This window comes from Desmodus rotundus, chromosome 6 (genome assembly GCF_022682495.2).
Source record: "Desmodus rotundus isolate HL8 chromosome 6, HLdesRot8A.1, whole genome shotgun sequence".
Classification (NCBI taxonomy): Eukaryota; Metazoa; Chordata; class Mammalia; order Chiroptera; family Phyllostomidae; genus Desmodus; species Desmodus rotundus.
This window is the reverse complement of record NC_071392.1, coordinates 3028396-3048859: the sequence shown is the minus strand read 5'-3', so window position 1 is coordinate 3048859 and position 20464 is coordinate 3028396.

Below are 20464 nucleotides of genomic sequence, written 5' to 3'. Positions count from 1 at the left end.
ATCTTGTACACCTGAAAAACTATGTAATGTCATTAATCCATGTTACCCTAATAAACTTACCTAAAAAGAAAGTAACGTTAACATAGGTATTCTACCCAAGTTTTAGCTTATTTTGGCAGAATTTTTCTGTTGGTGAATACATTTTGCCCAGGAGTCTACCGTCTTTCTTTAAGTCAAATCTTCACACAATCTCTGATCACCACAGGTAAATGTAACCTTCCTGCTCCCAGTTCCCACTGCATGTCTCCTGTGCCTCCATTGTGAGACTCGTTCCTGTGCGACTCTGCTGGTTCCGTGGATATTTTGCCGCATCTGTGTACCGACACCACGCATTACAGACGCCGAAATGGGACCCTCTGGAATGCAGGCACCTTGTCTAAGGTGTGTCCAAGTGCCCTCGACCTGGCAGCATAAGGAACGGTGTAATAGTCAATGAGTGTTTACTAACGTCGGATAACATATGCAAGGGTTCTAAAACTTTGTTTGCCCAATTAAAAGTAAATGTGAGTAAGTTACAGACTCATTCAAAGCCTATAATCTAGACATCAGAGGGAGAAGTACTTTAAATTCATACCATAAATCCATAGTGAGTTCTAAACACAATGGTAAATAGTATGGAATTTCATTTTTAGAAATGAGAGGAGAGTTTTTTTTTTAATTTGGAATTCTAGATTTTACATTGCGACTCCTAGTATTATGGGAAAGAATTAACTACTATTAGAATTATAAGCAAGACTCTTATGGAGAAAATTGTATTCTATAGGTTTTCTTTTTCCAGACAAGGAAGATTCTAGGTATCTTAAGTTAAATTGCTGTTTGTATAAGATAGACATTTTATTTTGTTACATGCCTGAGATAGCATTTGTATTCAGGGTCTAATCTCAATAATATGATTACAATATTTTTAATTTAATATTTTTCTAATAAGGTCTTAAAAACAACAAATTTGTAATATTTAGAGTGAGTTTGTGTTAAATGTTATAATCATATACTATAATGTTACACAGGCATTACCACATTTTTAAATTGTTAATGACATAGTTAGTGAAATCATTGTTAGTTAGATAATGAATATACTCTTCAATGCACAAGTAAAAACACAGACTATGAAATTGTGTGTGTGAGTGCATGTGTAGAAACAATGCGCCAAAGCATTTGCAACGACAAGTATGAGTGTAGGAACTCTTACAGTAATATTTCTTATTTATATATTTTCCTACATTTTCTGAAATTACCTCTTTTGATCAGACAATACCATTGTAAACCATTTTAGAGTAGCTGTACAGATAAATATTTAGTCTGTTACCACTCTTGGCAAGAAAAAGCTACTAGAGGTTCTCATTTGTGACCAATAGTTGATGGTTTTCTGAAAACGATAGAATTACCCACAGAAAGGGGCATCCTCAACTAACAATGCTTCACACAATTAGTACCCTGGGAATCATATTCTACTGCCAAGTAGCGTCAGCTTCAGCCACCACAACAAATAAATCAACAACAAAAAACTAACAGCTCACCTTTCTGTTTTGACACAGGAATACCTGTGGCTATTTAAACATTATGTGTTATGAAAGTATGCTTTCTACAAATTACACAAATTATCCCTGCAACAATTCCCGCCCCCAACAAAAGATGGTTTAGAGAAAATCTTGTCAGAACAATTATGTGGCTCTAACTCTACTTACACAGTAAAATTTTAAAATTATCAACTGCTAATATATAATTGAACAAACAGGGATTCACTTAAGTACTGTTTTTAAATTTGGAAACAAAATAGCTCCTAGGAAAATATCATTTTATAAAAATGCTTTTCTTCCTAGGCCATTTTGTACTCTGGTATATACATAAACTCAGAAATACTTCATGTTAAATTTTCAGGATTGGTTTGGTTGGTTTTTGTTTCAATTCAATAGTTTAATTTTGCATTATTATTATATTTGAAGTAAAGGACTCACTTCTGTATGAGTATATAGTGAGACAAATACCATGTATTTAAAAGTAGGGCCTCTGATTACACTTCCAACTTTCAAATCCTAACTCTGCTGCTTGCTAACCATGTTTCCTCTTTTTCATAGATAAAATGAATAACAACGGCTACTTAATACTATTTTCTAGATGACTGAATGCGTGCACATATGTAAAGCTCTTATCAGAGTGATTAATCCATCACAAAATTTGATAAATAAAAATATTCACAAAGAGGAAAACTTCTATGCTTTGGATATAGTCTAAGGAACAGGTCAAGTTTGTGAATTCGACAAGGCTTTGTCTAGTTACTAAAACTTCTGATATCATCAAGGATGCCTGAGCAACATTATTTCTAAGAAGCTCTGATAATGTCATTGGTTATATGAAGGAAACCAGCTCTTTGAAGACAGCGAGGTTCTTCATGCCATCAGTTCCATTATTCATTTAAAAACGTCTATTGACCTCATACTGATGGTCAATGTTCTGCCAGATTATAAAGATTAAACTTTCTACAACACTCCTCCTGCTCTTAGGAGTTGTCAAGCAAATTGGAAGATGAGCACACAAATCCTCATCCCAGAAAGGATGAGGAGACTCATTGGGTGTTACATACTGTTACTCTAGAGGGAATGACTTTCAAGCACCTGCTTAGTACACACACCTTTGTGTAGAAGAGTTCGGGGGGTGGGGGGGTTCGACGTCCCTGTAACTTTTACTAGATGGGGCTGTGCCAACAGTGCACAAACTCCTGGGCCAGATTTACACAGAAGATGAGGTTAGGGGTGCACGAGACCACAATGAAGTCAACTTGAAGTGAGGACAGGAGACTCACCACATGGCTGAGCATGGAAAGGGGACTAGGATTTTACTTGAGAGACAACAGAAGACCATTTCAGAGGATGGGAGCAGCAGGTTTCCATATGGTTGATGTAAATCAGTGCAGCACCTTAGGGTAAGAAAGCCAGAAAGGATGCGGCAGAAGACGGGTGCAGGCAAACGGCCCTGGGGACAGTGTTTTAGGCAAGTGTCACAGCATAGAAGACTTTCATTCCACAAATAAACTGGGGTTATCCTAAGGCAAATGACAACATTAAGCAGCTTTTGAATGGACATAGCTTAGTTCATTTTTCTTTCAGAAATATAATTGAGAAAATAATCTTAAAAATGGCTTAAAGGAAAACAGCATCCCAAAGAAGGTTTATTTACAAAAGTTTGTTTCAGATAGAAGGGAGGCCTGAGCCCATGGCAAAGGCATGGGAAAGAGGGTTAGGGAAGTGGCCTGAATCTTCATCTACAGAATAAGAGGAAGAGAAGCTGTTTTTCTAGGATGTTGCCCAAGATTAGTGCTTGGTGACCTGGAGGATGGGGAAGCCATGTACTAAATGCTAAGAAAGAGAGTGGGTGATCGGAACAAGGTTTTGGCTATGGTGCACTCAGGTTGGAACACGTAGCCAGAGGTTAAGAGAATGTGTTCGGGGACAAAGCTCAGCCTGTCTCCCATCCCAGCTTCTTGTTTCTGTGTTACTCAAGCCTTTCTGGGTGTGATGGGCAATGAGATCAATGTATTCAAAAATCAAAGGGAAAAATACAGCATGGGCAAAGGTAGGTTTACAGTTGTGAGTATGCAAAACTCAAAGTTTATTCTTTTATTATTATTATTGATTAATTATTGTATTATTTTCCATAAGAATAACCGTGCACCTGCATTTGCTCACTCCTGCATAATGTGTAAAGAGCATTTTCCTCAGCATAAAAATTCTGAAGAAAACAGTGACCAACCATAGGATTTCTTTTTTCCTTCTGTGTTATCCCAACATCACTTTGCTGGGGGACAATTCTCCGTGAGTCACTAGCATTACAGAGTCACACACGTCTTTATTTTGGACTGTTTTACAGTTTGTACATCCACTAGATAGAGTGAACACGCAAATCTTCGAAGATCTGACAGGCTTATAAAAGACTTGGGTTCGTTAAGCTCAGGCTTCCTCACCTGTTATGCAGCAAACCTCAGGTCCAGTCAACACCTGACCCCTCCCTGTTGCCCCGTGGGAACTGGAGATCGGATTAGGGGTGTGTGAACATGCTCTAATTCTGTCTGTAACTATTGTGATGAATAATAAAGTCCTTCGTCTAAAACACAGAAGCCTTGGGTCTTCTGCCAGAATTCACAAAAGTGGGGCAGGCTGACTCTCAGCTTGCAGATCTCAGGCCCCTTGCAGTTCCCCCCACACTTTGTCTTCAGCAATTGAAGGGATTACAGAAACCTAAGCAACACTTTACACGCAGATACCTCTTTCCCTGGATAGCGCTCTTAACAAAATCTCAAAATCTCTCCTCAAGCTGATCCCTACTTCTTGGAACCTCCTCTTTGGGCTCTTTCCCCTTTAGAGACTTTATTCTAAAAGCGGAGGCTCCTTTGGATTTCGGTGATGACTGGGTGAGATCTAGTTTACAGAGAAAAAATAATACGAACATCTGTCGTGAAGAAGACAGCGTTACCAGATTAGAAACACTTCGATTTGAATAATTTTATAAAAACTAATGTTCTCATTTTAAACCACTTTCTCAGCAGCCCTGAAATTCCATCGTACAGAAGATGTTTTCATTTTAGAAAACCAAAGAGGGATTCTGTTAGAAACGATGAAAAACCACGAAGGAAACCAGACGTGGCAGATATGTTGGGGTCATGCATCTCTTCAGCGTTGGCTTAAACACAAGTAGGAAAACAAGGAACATGCATGCTCATTTTATAAAAATTTGATTTCAAAAATGGTATCTTCATCAGTACAAAATTGCAAAAATGTGTATAGATCTACTTTTTTAACCACATAATTTCAACGTTGAAGCCACATTCTGAACTCTGGCCCTCAGGCCGCTGCCAGACGTAAGAGGTAAGGTGAACAATCCCATACAGAGCAGTGAGTGGTCCAGCGTTAGATGTTTATGCCCCTTAGCCTTCAGCCACTTCCATCCTAAAACGTATCCTTGAACCTGACCCTGACTTTCACTAGACACAGGGTTGGATGAACAAAAGTAGGCTTTATGTGCTATGCCTTTTCTGTTTAGCATTTTTTGAGTTTTTTGGTAGTATCATTTTTTTAATGCCTTATATAAAGAATGCTGAATTCATTGACATGAGCATATCACCACAGAAGAGATAACTAAAGTGATTCAGATCTATCTATCCTTTTACACCTATTACCTTCATTCTATAAGTTCTATACAGTAAATTCAAATCCAAAATATTGTTCAAGGTATAGCAGAAACTACCTTTGAATACAAGGCAAAATTAGAGTGTAAATTGAAAAGAAGAACTGGGAAGGATTCCAGCCTCAAGCCCCAACTCTGAAATAAAGTTCCTGGTATTAAATTAAATTTAAAAATATATAGTATGACTTAAAGGGAATAAAATGTATTATACATTGCACTGATTGATTTTTTCCAGGCATCTAATATTATAAACTGGTCATTGTGAAACATCCTTTAGATTTTATTTTATATTTCCAAATCTCAAATTTAAGGTCTGTTTTGTTTGCTCCTTCCAAATACAATCTCTCTCTCATTATTTTTATATATATTCTCAAGCCTTGCCGATAAACCATTATAATGTAATCATCATACTCCAAGACACACCAGGATCATCTTTGTTCTAAGTCTAGTTTGCATTCCCCTGTACTTCTCCTTGTGCATGTAAAGCTGGAGTAAAGGGGATGTAAATTATTATTCTTTAAGTTATATACTCTACTCCGTTTGTAGCTGTCTTAGCCTGCTTCCAAAGAAAATAGAAACCAAGTTACTGCTTTATCTAGGAGGTGAGGGAAAAGGGAAACAGAGTAAGAAGAATGCAAGGCGATACATTGAAAGGGGGTTGGCCATTATTCCGCAGTGAGACGGAGGGTCCCCCGCTCCCCTTAGTGTGTCCTCCCCCCAAACAGGGCGTCTCTGCGTGGACTGTAGCAAGAAGCTGCACCTGATAAGTCCTGCGGGTGGAGGAAGAGGCGTCATGCATCTGGCCGACATCCTCCCTCCCATCTTTGGTTTTTCATTGGTAAATATTTTTTCAAATACTCCTGCTTTCCCAAATAGTTTTGCACCATTTGACCTGCTTGACGGTTTCTCAAAAGCTGGATCTTCTCCCTCAACTGTCCACCCACTGATGCATCATTCAATTCTTGAAGTGGGGTCAAGGCCAGACCCTGAATGTGCGCAGCTGGCCGCCGCCCAAGCAGGGCGTCACCGCGGCAGCCAGGGGAGGGCTGTCTCCGGCCAGGAGGTCAGAGCTCCATGGTGCAAGCAGAGTTGGTGGGCCGAGCAGGGCTGAGGGGGACCAAGCAGCTGGTTTTTCAGACATGGAAGAATGAAGAGAATAAGAAGTCATGTTTGGTGTTTCCACTGAGGTATAACTGAAGTGTTGACTCTATGTAAATCTAGTATGTCGTGGACTTCACCTATTTTTAATAACACCTGCATAGCGTTATTATTCTTCATGAAGATAGAAACTGGACTATTTTTATTAGCTTTCTGACTTGGTGACTATTCTGTTGATTGAAAGACATATTTCACTTTTGCAAACGCCAAGTTAAAAAATTATCATTAACAAATACCATTTATATGCAAATACCTCCTTCTGCATTACATCTTCCAAGCCACTTGAATTTCTCAAGACTGAAATGATACTGTCAATCTCTTCTTTTTAAAATTATTTTATGAGATCCCATCAGAGGCGGCCGATATGGCTCACTCACTGGACTTTTCAATTCAATATTTCTCCAACTTTCTCTTCACATTTATTATCCATCAACTAGGAAATTATCTTGTCAGCAGGCTTCGTGCCTAACATCTTTTCTGGGAGTTTATAGATTTCTGGGGTTTTTTTTGGTTACTGTTGTTATTTTGTGTCAATTAAAGAAAATTGTGTTGATAAATTAAGCTTGATAAGATGTATGTAACATCAGTATTTACAAAAGCGTGTGTGTGTTTGAACTTCCACTCTCCACCTCCTGTCCATCCCCCAAGGCAGCGCTGCTTGCTTTCTCCTTCCCTCTCTTCACCTGTTTCCCTTCCTTGCTCTACTCTTCTTCTTGTTTCTTGTTCTTTGTTTTTATTTTGAAGGGGTAATCTTTTTCATAATTTTTATTAAAAAACAATGCACTTTCACAAATAATTCTATCTGGGAATGATTAACAAGTACTATATCTCATAATACATTCAGTGAAGTCAAAGTACAAAATATATCTACCCAAAATCATAACACAGCTATAAAAAAAAGCTTTTTGAGAAAATGTCATTCTTAATAAGTTTCTTTAATTGAGCCTCAGTATGACTAAGATAGTCATACTGAGTCTGTACCTATGGGATCTTAAAAAATAGACCACAGATATACTGTCAATAAATTATAGAGCAAAAGTTAATACCCGTCACATTATAAGAAAACCAGACACTGAAAATGATGAAGGCAAGCATCCTACCATGTGGGATGTATTTCTGATCTTTCTTCAACAATCTTTGAGGAAAAAGGAGTCACAAAACCTAGATTGCTCAGTATATAGACAATTATAAATCTTTTTCTCCCTCTTATGCAAGGAAACTACGAAATAAATTGTAATATGTAAGGCATAGATATTTAGTTCTCAGATGAAAAGCCTAAATTAATAAACAAGAACAAGCAAGAAAATAAGTCAATTTAAAAGTCCAATCCAAACAGTTAGAATGACAAAATATACCCAAGAGAAGCAAAAGTAAGCAATAAAATAAAGAAAGAGAAATAAGAAAAAAAAACAAATAAATTAGTTCAAGAACATTTTATTTGAGGGAAGTAACTAAATAGTTATTCTGGCAGCTAACCTAATCGAAACCAGCGAAGGAAGTAGTAAATGTAGTGTGAAAACAACAAGTGTTCGGGGGATTAACAGCAGCACAGACGACTGCTGTCAGTTCCAGGCTGAGAAATGTAAAGCGCACAGAATTAATGATTTCCCAGGTTGTAGACACTCAGGCTGACCTTACGGAGACTGAACAATCAAAACAATACAATCACCACAGGATACATAAAGTAATGTATTTAAAAATCATCCCATAAATAACAATGTGCTCAGATATTTCAAAAATTAATTTTAAAGCCTTAAAAGGAGGAACAGATCATTCTAATATTTTAAAAGTACTTCAGAATGTAGTAAAAAGAGTTTTCAAAATGCTTATGTGCTACTACGAACTTCATATTGATCTCAGTAGTACAAAAACAACAACTATGGAATAATCTTTTTAATGGATATTTATGTACAAATCCAGAAACAATATTAGGAAATAAAATGGAGGAGCATATTAAAATAATAACAATCCATGATATTTATGTCCATGTTATTAAGTTTTATTTGCAATGTTATTATTTTTGATACGTAAAATAAAATTATTCCTCTATCAATATAATTATATTGTCCATTGGATATATTAATATATCAGTACTAATATATTATGTGGGAATTTCATCAACAGAAGAGCTCATGCTTTTCACAGTAATAAAAACATACATATAAGTTCCAGGGAAAATTGTGCTCGTGTTCCACTCCCAATACTTATTAATTGGGTAACTCGGGGTGAACTGACATTTTCTCACAGAGTAGCAGCGGGGTTAACGATAAAATGCTTATTAGCCAATGAAACCCTAGTAGGTCTGCTAACAAGGTAACTAAGTTTATAGCCGTCATTGTAATGAAGCTATCTAATAATAGCAAATCACTTTATTATATTTAGACATTATTTTCTTCTTAAAAAAACTGAAGAACTTCATGTTTCCACATATTTGAGTACATTCACCTGATACTCAAAACCTGTTCATAGAATTGATCTTTGAGATAAAGACTTTAACCATACTACCTCAAAGGTCCCTTTTAGCCTTAGAATACCAAATAATATGGAAAATATGCAAAGTAGCAAAAATGGAAGTATGTGCTTGTTTCTTATTGACTTAAGGTGAAACCAGAGAAGAAACAAGAAAACTTGTTGTCTTTACTCTCCATTTAAATATTGATTTGAAAATAATAACCATACAGTCATCAAGTGATTTTTCTCTGACTTACAGCATAAAGAAATTCAATTGAGCAAATATTAATGATTTTGTATCTTGTATGAAGCTCTGTTTAAACTTATTTTCCCTTGAGGAAATGAAATATGCCGTCTGTTTCGCAAGTTAAAATTTCCACTGCCGAATTATATATGCAAATCTATTGTCATATTTTATTTAATGATTTATTTTTATTGAACTATTTCCCAACTGGCACACAATTTTTTCCTCTGTGAGTTCTAACTTTAATAAGTAAATGACAAATATCCAGCATGTTTAATGCTATCTTACCATTCATCCATCTGGATGCTCCTCAGGACCAAATCAGCTCTAAATTACAGTACATTGAAAAAAATTTAAATAGAAATTAAAACGATTCACCCTCCAGTTTTTGAAATGAATATCAAGATTAAACAGCAGATTCAGACATGCAGAAAAACAAATTAAAAGGTATTTTAAATGAACAGACTCTCCCAATGACGTGCTTGCCCTCTGTGGTCAAGAATTTGAATTATTCATCCAAATGAGGCGACTTCATTCCCCCGTTCTCCATAGAGCCCACGTCCTGTGGCTTTTGGCAGTCATGACAACTCTATGATGATCTCCATGTTTTGCCTGGGTCCACCTTTTAACTTATATCCTGGAAAAATGCAATGTTTAGCCAGAATTTGGGAGTTCAGTCTATACCCAGTAACGAAGCCAACCAGTGCCTGTAGCGCTCAAAGTGTTAAGTAGCCCCACACCACGTAATTCTCCTGGTTACCTGAGTAAAGAAGCTGCGTGAGTTGGTTTTAAAATATACAGAGAAGAGAATACTGAAGTGTTGAGATGCCACCACAAAGCCACTCTGACCCCCAGAGCACCAGCTGTTTGGTAAACTGTACCCTGGCACTCGTCGGCACCCCAGTGGCTACAACATAGCATAAAGCCACACCTAGCTGACAAGGAGGTGGAATATGTAGAAATGTAGTCTTTTTAAATGCCATCACATGCCCCATGGAAAATTGGGCTTCTATGTTTTTCTTTATGTTCACTGTTGACACTGTTGCAGATGTCCCCATTTCCCCGTCTTTGTCCTCCTCCTCCTAGGCCCTGCCCCCCTTCCCTCTGACTGTTACCACACTGTTGTCTGTGTCCATGGGTCATACATATATGATCTTTGGCTAATGCCTTCACATTTTTCCACCTAGTCCCCCTTCTTCTCCCCTCTGACAGCTGTCAGTCTGTTCCATGTATCTATGCCTTTGTTTCTATTTTGTTTGCCATTTTATTTTTGTTCATTGGATTCCACATATAAGTGAAATCATATGGTATCTGTCTTTCTCTAACTTGCTTACTTCACTTGCATAATAATTTCAAGGTCTTCCACGCTGTCACAAGGGGTAAGATTTTCTTCTTGTTTACGGGTGCATAGTATCCCGTTGCGTAAATGTAGGAAATCAGTCAAGTGCCACACAGTACTGGATTCGAGGGGAATCTAACGTGTATTTACCTTGTGTCAAATGCTAGGTGTTGTGCCTGACACTGTGAATTTGCCATGTGATTTGATTATCACAATTATATCAAATCAGTATTTAACACATTTTTAATGAATTATAATATTTTGGTAAGGCAGATTAAAGATTCAGATTGGCCAAAAAAGCTTACTTTAATGTTAAGCATATACATATTTTTTAAATTAAAAAGTCATCAGACTTGGATATAGTGAAGAAAAATAAGAAGGATACAGTCTTTGATAAAAAACAAAAAGCAGCCCTGGCCAGTGTGGCTTTGTTGGTTGGAATGTCTTCCCATAACCTGAAGGTCACTGGTTTGACTTCTGGTCAGGGCACACGCCCAGGTTGCAGGCTTGATGCCCATTTGGGGTGTGTGCAGGAGGCAGCCAATTGGTGTTTCTCTCTCACATTGATATTTCTCTCTCTCCTTTCCCCTATCAAATGAGAATAGTTACAAATAGTTACTGTTCTTTATCTTTACTCTTTCCTTCCCGATGTGCAATCACAGTTTCAGGTGTGTATTGATTTGTTAATGTCATTTGTAGTCAATTTGGCCAAGAGGTTGTGTGGACAAGCTTTAGCTTGTGGTAGGTAGGTTTCTTCAGGTTCCCTCCATAATTTTTACCATTAACTTACAGAGTACCAAACAGAAATCACAGAATACAATAACTGAAATAAAAAAATTTAATACAGGAATTCAACATCAGACTAGAAAAAGTCGAAGAAAGGATCGGCAACCTTGATGACAGGGCAGAGGGATTTAACCAATCAGAGGCTAAAATAGAAAAGAATAAAGATAAAACAGGGGACTTATGACACAACATTAACTAGAGCAACAGACACATTATGGGAGTCTCTGAAAGAGGAACGGAAATGGGCAGAAAACTTATTTAAAGAAATAACGGCTGAAAACTTCTACAACGAGGGCAAAGACCCAGATACCAGATCCAGGAGCCAAATGAGTTTCAAAGAAGACGAATCCAAAGATACCCATACCAAGACAATGGATGATTAAATTCTGACTCTCCAAGGGAACTAGGTCTTGGTGCTTGCTTAAATTATTATCCTCTCATTTAATTCATCTACATAGTATTCTTTGTGTTTTGTTTGATTACTGTTTTTTAGTGTTTTTTTTTGAAAAGCTGAATTAAACTTCAGAAAATCTTCCTTGTTTGTTGCAGTTGAATCTCCTCTGTTGTCGTTATCACCATCATCACTGTTATTAATTCAAGAGTCCATGTAGTTACTCTAGCAGGAGGTAGACGGGGTTTTTGTTCTGGCTGTTGAAACAAATTCTCTTTATTCCGGTTCCTGAAGAGCCTCATATAATCAGTTGTAATAATCATTGTTATTACTCTCATTATTTGGCTTCCCTGAGTTCATAACATATCCTTCATGGTGAGAACCCCGCAGTGTGTGAAAGGTCCAAATGACAAGCCTATTCCTCATAGACTGTGCTCTCCCAGCATAAAACACAGGGAAACTCAGCCCACAAGTTCACCACTCTCCTGATAGCAGAATGGGCCAAATGAAGCAGGATTAGCTTTGACCTTGACTCAGGTGTACAGATCACATGATTGACAAACTCCAGGGAACAGGGTCAGGTTGTCATTTCCACACTCCTATCGTGTTCTGTGGATTGTCCCCAGGGAGTCCCCTGGGAAGAAGGTCCTCGATAATTGCACCTGTGGGGACCTGACAGAAACACTCACCCTTCCCCAGGCTCCTGAAGTCCTGAAACTTTGGTCACCTGACTTAGACAAAAGCGCCTGGAGATTGTGCATGGAACTAATGTCCCCCTTCCAGAAATCTCTCATAGCCCTATTGCCAGTGACTAAAAGGCTTCTACATTTTTATGTGATGATCTTGACAACATCAAATCCATATGGTTACAAAATTTTGTTTCTAAAACTGTATGTTAAGAAAAACATTACACTAGTATATAAAAACGTATGTTTAAAATATATTTATTGAGTTGGTTTCACTAAAGGTACTGAAAATCATCCGTAAGAACAGGTAATTATTTAAGGGAAGTTTGATATATTCCTTACGATGCAACTTAAATTTATTTTTGAGGATTTTTTGTGAAGAATCATTATGCTATGGCTTTACTATAAAATCAAAGTGAAAATCAGTATCTGTGCTCCATTTGAAGAGACACATCCACATGTTTTTTCTTGTTTTCTCTGAAGCCCTGCCTCCCAATTTTCCTCTTTCTCACTTTCCTTCCTGAGCGCTCTCTCCTTTACCTAGTCTCGAGGCATTGCTTGTCTGTGGGGCTCAGTACCGTCCTCACTATACTTCTTCCAGAAGAAGCATAATATCACACATACCCGTCTTAATGTAATTTTTATTTTTATTGAGTATGTTGGTGTGACATTAGTTAATAAAAATATATAGGTTTCAAGTGTACTATATCACCTGCATTTTGCATTGCGTTTTTACCTCCTCAAGTCAAGCCTCCTTCCATCTCCACTTATCCCCTTTGTCCTCTTCTACCTCCCTTCACCTCCCTTCCCTCTGGCAATCACCATACTGTTGTCCATCACACACTTTTTTTTTTTGAGAAGTGGAAACTTTATATAAACATATGAATCTACCTTTTAAAAAGTTAATAATCTTTCATTAAAGGGGAACTAGAGCTGAATCAGTCGGTGTTTGCAGTGGTTAGGGGACACTCAGGGAAGCCGACCGCCCTGAGTGGCTTGGAATAAAGCTTTAAAATGACAGAGGGACTAGCGGGGATGATGGGGGTGCACGCTGGGCCTCCCTGCACGAGGTGACAGCCGTCAGGAGGACATGGTGGATGTGGAGACGAGTGAGGGGTCACAGCCTGGAAACAGTGAGGAGAAACCAGACTGATCTTTGCCTCTGTCACTTCCAATCTCAATCACGTGTGTCCTGCGGGATTAGCGGTCCAGGGTCACGGAAACACTCAAACAGGAGCTGAGGGCCAGGCGCAAGGCCTGCAGGGAGAACCAGCAGATCTGCACAAACGCGTCCGAGGGGCAGGGGCATCCAGCGCCCTACACGGAATTTCGGAGTTTGTGAGAAATGTCTGTCTCTTATCTTCTGCCCTCCAGTCTCCACTCCCTTTCCATGGTGGCCAAGACCAAATCTGGAACCATGCAGGAATGGGAATTCTGGGGAGTGTAGTTCCAGCCCTGTTCAGTTCCCATAGTGAAAACCTCCACGGTTTGCAAGCATTGGGTAATACTGGGGTTTAAACTGTATGAATAAGACAGAAGAAATGGCCTGTCTTCAATCCAGGAGGCTGGACAATGAATTCAGTTACTGACTGGACAGGGAACGATAAGAGGAGATTAAACATGCCCACGCTTTGTTTGCTGTCTTGAGTGGCGATTTTCTCTGTCGTGTTCCCTGACGTTGTGCACAAAGAGATAAGGAGTCTTGGCTTGTCACACTCTAGGACTCAGCAGCTGTCTCTCTCCTTCTAAAATAAAATCCCAATTTCCTTGTTTGTAAAAATCTCAAAGTTATGAAATGATGTTTTAGATCATTGTGACAAGTCTTCAAACACAATTAGTGTGAGGATAGGAATCCTTCATAAATTTTACACACGACATTCCTTTGATGTCCCTGAACTCCCAGTGGACTCACTCTGTCTTCCCCTTCTTTCCCATAGGCATCAAGTTTGGGATTTTAGTTCCCCACCCCAGAGTATCTAGGTTTGAATCCTGGTTTTGCCACATATTTCTCCATGTAATCTTGAGCAATTTTTTTGTGATCCAAATTCCCAATATGTAAAATAGTAACAAGCATTGTATTTATTTCCTTGGGTTGCCGTGAGGATGGAATGGGTTGAAGGTGGAAATCTGTAGAAGAAAGAAGCTCCTGGTACAGAGGAAATCCCCACTGACTGGTCGCTTTTACTTTAACTCCCACCTTGAACTGAGCCCTCTCTGCTGCTCACCTTTGGAGTCAAGCAGATCATCCGGTGCCTGGCACTGCTGTGAAACTTCCTGGTCTGGGTTCGGCTTCATTTTTAGCGAGACTGAATGAAGTGCAAGTGCGCTGGACAGCTCTGGGCCGGCTGGCAGCTGTGTGCATCTTTGACACCAGTCAGTCTTGTCCAATCGGATGGTTTAACTGCTATAAGCAGTCTGAAAATTCCTAGTGTGTTTTTCCGTTTTGAACTCTGGTCTTAAAATGTTCCCAAATGTCTTCATCTGAAAGTCTCACCAACACCTGAATGTAGGATTTCCAAAATGAAATCACAGTTAGCTTTCCCACATGCATTGTTTTTCTTTTTAAAAATCTTACTTACAACTTGTCCTGTTGCTTACATGAAATATGTGGATGGATATAATACGTCGCTTTGCTGCAGCCTTCCTATATGAGGACTGGCCTCTTCTGTGCTTTCCATGTACCGTCTTTATTGACTCCTTAATATTATCAATAAAATATTCTCATTTTTTCCTCCTTCTACATAAAAATTTCACTAAATCGTCTTCCAACTATTACACAGCTGTCTACCCCTTGGCAATTTAGCTGAGGTAATTATTTTTTATTATCCAGAGTTTCCTGTTCCTCACTTACTATCACCGTTAATCAAAATTAAGTCTGTTTCTTGTTTTCTCTCAGCTACTACACTAGTTATTTCCTGATTCAAAAGCAACCTACTTGTATTTAAATTCAATGGGTCATTTTTCAGCCCCTTCTTCACTGATGTCTTACCAGCAGGGGACACTTGGGACTGCCCTTACTGCGCCCTTCTTCTGGAAAAGCACGTTCTCTTTGTTTCTTGTTACTCTGCACTCTACCAGTCGTCCCATCTCTTTTTATTCTTCTGTTTTTTCCAGCCTCCATTTCAGGTTCCCCTTCACCCTACTGAATGGTGAAAGTTTCTCAAGGTTCTCACCTAGAACCTCTTTTCAATTAGTAAAAACCCACTGTATCTCCTCATTCATCTATATGCTGATGGATAATAATTCTGTATGTAAGACACACCCAATTTCCCAAGGGTAAGCCTATCGTCCAGTTATATCTCTCCAATGCCAGTTCATCCAAGCTTCAAATTCAAGTCCAAATTAGATTCATCATCCCTCTTCACATTCACTTTTGCTCCTTGCTCCATGTGTCCCATTCCTGTGGAGGGTCCCCTGATTTGTCTCCCTGTACCTCCTGCTCCGCAGCTCAAGGATCACGAAGTTCTGCCATTATACAAAGTCAACATTTCTGCTTCTTCCTTTATATGTCGATATCTGCCACTCATGTCTGGCCTGCCACAATCTCCCTCTTATTTATTACAAAAATTTTAATCATCAGAGTTTTACCTCTAGTCATTCTCTTTCCCACTGATAATCTATGAAGTCAAAATAATTCTTCTAAAATACAAATATTAACATTGCAACCCCTTTTGTAAAAGCTTTCAGCTTCTTTCAACTTGTTCTCAGGTCTAAAAAATTACTCTTTGTATTATGTGCAAGTTTTTTTTTCCGTACCGAGGAGTCCTCTACTCACTTGCTACATGCAACACTGTATTACACTGTCCTCACCAAACACGCTGTTCTACGTGAAATGCTTTCGGTCGTGAGAGCTTACCATTGCCACCGCCTATTCTGGGAAGACTCATCCTTCATGTCCCTTCATGTCTGACTTAGGGCTGGTGACCATTCCACCTAACCTCAGTCGCTGTGGAGGGTCTTTCTCAGCTCTCTACACATAGGTTTTACCTCTATTAATTCTTACACTGAATCTTGAACTTTCCCTTAGTAGCACTAAGAAAACATTAATGTTGGTGCCTGTTTAACTCTTGAGCTTTACCAAGGGATTGTGAGAGTGAGGGAGGTACCAATTACACACGGGTTTCTCGTCACTGAATCTCCATTGCTGAGTCTGGAACTAGCATTTAGTAGTGACTTAACTATGGTTATTGAATGAATCGATGACTATAACCTACTCTACGATAGTCTTTTATTTTGAATTTCTCATTTCATTGGCTAAAGAGTCCATTAAGAATATTATCAAGCAGTTAGAGTTTCATCAAAACTTTTCTGGTCCTTCATTTTAATGGGAGCATTGTGGAATCCCTTGGTAATATATGACTTTAATTATTGTTGGGAGTCACACAGCACTTATTAAATAGTGAGCCATTGCTTACTTTCAGGGTACTAAGAGGTTTTTAAAGCCATGAATACATTTTGAATTTTATCAAACAGCTTTTCTAGAGTAATAAAGCTTAATGGATAGAAGCTTTCTGCATATTTACAAGTTATATAACATTGGGCAAGTTCCTTTAACTGCTTTGTGAAACTGTTTTCTCATCTATAAAATGGACATAATTATACTAAAGAAAGTAAGTGCATGATGCATCTATGAAACAAAGTAGTTAGAGTCAGGGTGTAAAATCTTGGCATTTAACATTTCGGTGAAGTCCCGGGAGCAGCGAGTGCAGAGCAGGGTCAGGAGAACGAGTGGGTGAGCGTCAGTGGTGTGGGAGGGATTTGAGGCTGAGTCGATCTAAGGCAATAACACATACCATCGGTAAAGGCGACGATAATTCAAGACCTTTTTATTGTTGGGCCTGAGAGTAAATTGTCAGAATGTTGTAATGGATAATTGACCATCACCTGTGAAATTCTAAAATGGTCCTCGCCTTAATCTAGCATTTCTATCAATTCACCTCTCAGCAATAAACACAGGGTGGGGCAAAAGTAGGTTTACAGTTCCAATACAAATGAATAATACAGTAATTAATAAATAATAATAATACAAGAAAAAACTCTTGTGTTTCACACGCTCACAACTATAAACTTTTACCCACCCCTGTATTTACATATACTTCACAGATACAAATTAAGGGATATTGTTAGTAACATTACAATATTTTCAAAAAAAGGTAAAAATATGGATTTTTTAAAAGCATGTTATATTAATATAATAATTATTGCGATGCCCTAAAGAGTTAGAACCATGTGTGTTGGTGAGGAAAGGTATCTACGGCACTTTATTAGGAACTAAAGCTATTTCCAGGACACGACACTTTGCTGTGAGACTGATTTGGGAATGAATCATATATTTTAATGAAACCTGCCACCATGGCTTGCTCCCTGCTTCACCAGCCGATACTCAGAGTGTGAAAACACCTGACGGTGTCATCCCCTACTTGACGGTGCTCCACAGGCTTTCCTTGTTAGCAGAATGAAGATAGTGCTTGTCAGAGTCTGCACTTCCTTGTAGGGTCTGGCTCCTGCCCAGCTCCCCAGACTCCTCTCAAAGCAAAGCTCCTTTTTCTCTCTGCACTTCAGTAACTCGGAACTTCTCCTTCCGTACCACATCCCCACCACCCCTTGGCGCTCCAACACTGGGTCCAGAACTCACCCTTCAGAACTTGAGCAAGTTCCCATCTTCTAAAAGTGAATAAGGAAGTGAACCAATGCCACAGTCCTCAGACCACAGCTACCTCCCACCTGACATGTGCTCAGAGGTCACTGCCCTCCCGTTAGAGCAGTTACACTGAGTGGGCCTTTGATCCACACCTGTCAGCTCCACTGGGTTATAAACATCCAAAGGAAGAAACGCTCCTGCCTGTGACTGTGTGTCTTTTTATCATCCTCACCTAGCACAGGATCTGACATATGCATAATAGGGACAGGATTTTATTAATGAATAAGAGGTATCCTTATCTGAGAATAGACAGTTACCAGTCATAAAAGAGCTTTTTCCCTCTGGGCCGATCAGTTCATGGAGATACTTCTTTCCTCTCTATACTAGCGCACATTTTCACTAATTTTACAATGAACGTGCACTTACTCTATTAGAAAAGAATAGGATGAAGATTTTTTTTTTTTTTTTTTTTTGTAGAACTTGCCTGCCAGACTGCAGGCTCCGTGGAGGTGAGGACCACTTCTGACCGTCAGATTCGTGCAATGGGACCGGACAATGTGACTCGGCATCTTCCTCGCACATCGTGTGACAGAGTATTTCAGCCACAGAATCGGAAAAGGTCTTCTCACGTTGCTTCAGCACAAACCGGAGCAGATGCGTTGTCAATACCAACAATTACTGCAGTCTTTGTGCGAAAATTAAAGTGACAAGATCGTAATCTGTGCACAGTTCAATTCTGGATTTTGTATTTCTCTATTTAATCCATTGAACCACTGTTGTCCTTTTTATGGGCATACATGTTATAGTTTTCTACATTTCTCAAAGAGAATAACTAAAATACAATTTTTATTTTTCTGAATATGTCTTAAAAAGTTATAGCTCTGAAAGATGTAGTAGAACAAATGTGAGGTATTATAGCTCAGGCAATTTGAAATTATTGGCATGCTACTGAGTTGCAGATCAGTCCTTGCAAGTGTTCATGTTGAATGTCAGCGGCTGGATGTAGCCAGCCTTAAATTGGCTATTTGCAACAGATCAACACTGGAAATTGAAAGAGAGGAGCGCTTATGTCTTGAAGATATACCCCTGGGAAGTGTGCAGCCTCCGGTGATGATTGAAAGAGAACAAGTGGATGTCAGGATGCAGTTTAGACTTGCAGAAGCACTAGAGCTAATTTTAAAGCATTTGTGTTTGCAAGAAGGTCATTGTTGCAGTCATTTCAAAACAGCTACCCTTGAATAGTTTCAAATTACTAAAATCTCATTTTCCACTCAGGAAAAAAGTGAAAAGGTGGTTAAGCCTTGGTTCAAATTATGTTTCAGTTGCTTGAGTATTCCCGACGGCTGTTGATCCCTCACTGGTGCTGATACAATGTTCCACTGATGCTGCTGATGTGCATGAGTGCACGTGCAGTTTCCCCACTGAGCTGTCCTGCAGGGTCAGTGGGAGCTAGACAGGCTTTAAGGAGAGTAAAGAAGAACATTTCCAAGCGACCTGGACACGCTGCAGTGGAGAGGGGTCAGGGTGCTGTAAAGGTCGCCAGGCTCAGGGACAAAACTAAGGGGCTATAAACCTAGGTTTCCTGAATTGGAATACAATATAAAGCAAGAGTCATAGAGACAGAGGAGAGGAGGGTTACAAACTAGGTCAGGGTGCCCACAGGGTGGAAGGGCCATGCTACCTGGCTCCGGAGTCCCTCTGGGGGAAAGTTGGACAACTGGTTAAATCACATAAATGATTATTCAATTGCTTATTAAGGCAGGTAAGTATAGTTTCTAACGATTCTTGATGCAAACTCATAAAGTCATGTGTTTGGTGTGTGAGTGTGTGTAACATCACTGATGCCCTCCCCATGGACAGATGTGGTTCAAAAGCCAGCACGCAGTATCCAACACACCCTTGTTCTTACCCAGACACCCAGGGGCAAAAACCCCTGGCCACGGCTGCCCCACGCCTGCTGAGAAGCTATGGTGTCTACAGGCAAGCCTTGGATCGGGAGCACTGCGGAGCGTGCTAAACCTCAGCAAAGGGTGGCTAATTTACAGATGCAATAAATGTCGTGAATGGTTGATGACTCTGGAATCGTGGGTCCCTCCATCCACCTTTCTATCTATTTTTAGCACACAGAGGCACTCTTTAATTTATCCTTGTCTGACACGTCCCCCAAGCTGGTGGCTCACGTACTCTCAACAGGTTGCACACCCACTGGTTTTTACCCATCCAACTGGATTCACCTGTTCTCTGTAGTTGGAGTGAGTTCTGTTAAATGACAGTAAACTCACACCTCAGGTGGTATTAGAAATGAAACCGGAAGAGTGGAAGTAGAGCATGAACTAGGAGAGGTAGGGTGTTCTGGATATCCATGTGTGCTCACGGCTGCTTCTGAATGAAGGGCCGTCGGTGCCACCCTACAGCTTTGGCCAGAGCAGGACGGCTGCGGAGTAATGACCAAGCCAACCTGCGCATGTGCAGGCTGGCTGGCAGGGGCCACAGGGAATGATGCATGAGACTATTTGTGTTAGGGAGGATGCGGTTTAGATCGCAGGTCACCGACTGATCCTGAAGCTCCTCCAGACCCACTGCTGATGGC